We start from the raw sequence: 1,278 nt of genomic DNA, 5'->3' as shown, positions 1-1,278 counted from the left end.
GTGTGTGTGTATGTGTGTATATAAGAGGTATTCGTGAATGTGTATATATATATATATATGTGTGTGTGTGTGTGTGTGTGCTTATATATGATTATTAGAGATGTATATAAATATATATGTAGGGTATATATGTGTGTATGCGTGTCTGTATATTTATGCCTATGTGTATAAGACTATGTATGTTACTGGCTATGTGTGTGTGTGTGTGTGTGTGTGTGTGGTTGTCTTTATGTGTGTGTGTATGTGTCTGTGTGTGTATGTGTGTGTGTGTGTGCGTGTGTGTGTGTGCGTGTGAGAGAAAGAGGGAGAGTATGTGTATGTACGTGTAATATGTATGTTTATGTACGTGTATATGTATGTGTCTGTATGTACATATACGTGTGTATGTATGTGTATGTGTATGAGTATAAAGTGTATATGGATGGTGTGTATGTGTGCGCTTACGTGTATGGCAGTGGGCTCGCTTGTGTAAGATTGTGATTAGTATGTTTGTGTAACAAACGTTTACAGGGGTGGACGAACTGGCAAAGGTGCTGGTATAGGCGCTAGTTGCTAGTGTACGTATTAACGTTTTGTAATACAGTTATGCTTGTAGTTGTATTAAGGCGATGGCTTTATATTTTTGATGGCCGTGTTGTTGTTTTCGTGGCTGCCGCCGCTGCTGCAGTTGCTGCTGCTGCTACCGCTGTTGTTGTTGTTGTTGTTGTTGTTGTTGTTGTGCTGTTTCGTGGTTGTGTAATTTAAGTTGTGTTGTCCTTGTTGTTTTGTTAATGTTGGCGGTGAGGGTGGCGGCGGCGGCGGCAGTGGTGACGGGGCGATAGTAGTTGGACTACTACTACTGTTATTATATTTGTGTGGTTTTTGTTGTTGGTTTAGCGGTTAGTATGATAGTGGTGGCAGTGATGTCGGTGTTGGCGGTAGCGAAGACGCTATTTACATGTTGTTGTTGTTGTTAGTGGTGGTGGTGGTGGTGCGAGGATGGTCGTATTATTTTGATGTGGATGTTGTCGATGTAATACTTGAGGTGGTGGTAGTGGTGGTGGTAGTGATTAATTATATTGTTCTGTAACACGAGGTAAGTGTTGATCCAGCAGACATACGATCAAAAACGTTCCACTTATGCCATTCCCATTCGAAACCACTTTAGAAACTGGTCTTTGTTTTTTTTGTTTCTTTTTGTTTTTCTTTTCACGACTGCAATTATTCCATGTCTTTTCACTTCATTCAACACAATACTGTATGATTAGAGGCAGACTTCGGTAGCTACTTCGGTACCTC

General features: G+C 40.7%; 1 protein-coding gene across 1 annotated transcript in view; it reads right to left on the bottom strand.

The window, feature by feature from the left end:
• Positions 1 to 581, bottom strand: part of LOC106876626 (neuronal acetylcholine receptor subunit alpha-10) — a 410,306-nt gene extending 409,725 nt beyond the window's left edge. The window contains exon 1 of the mRNA XM_052966106.2: positions 1 to 581. This exon is cut by the window's left edge and continues 499 nt beyond it. The gene's annotated coding sequence lies outside the window, so the exon portion shown is untranslated.
• Positions 582 to 1,278: the final 697 nt, after the last annotated feature.

The sequence above is a fragment of the Octopus bimaculoides genome, chromosome 3 (genome assembly GCF_046866305.1).
Source record: "Octopus bimaculoides isolate indiv1 chromosome 3, ASM4686630v1, whole genome shotgun sequence".
Taxonomy (NCBI): Eukaryota; Metazoa; Mollusca; class Cephalopoda; order Octopoda; family Octopodidae; genus Octopus; species Octopus bimaculoides.
The sequence above is the reverse complement of the archived record's forward strand: the minus strand, read 5'-3'. Positions and strand labels throughout refer to the sequence as shown.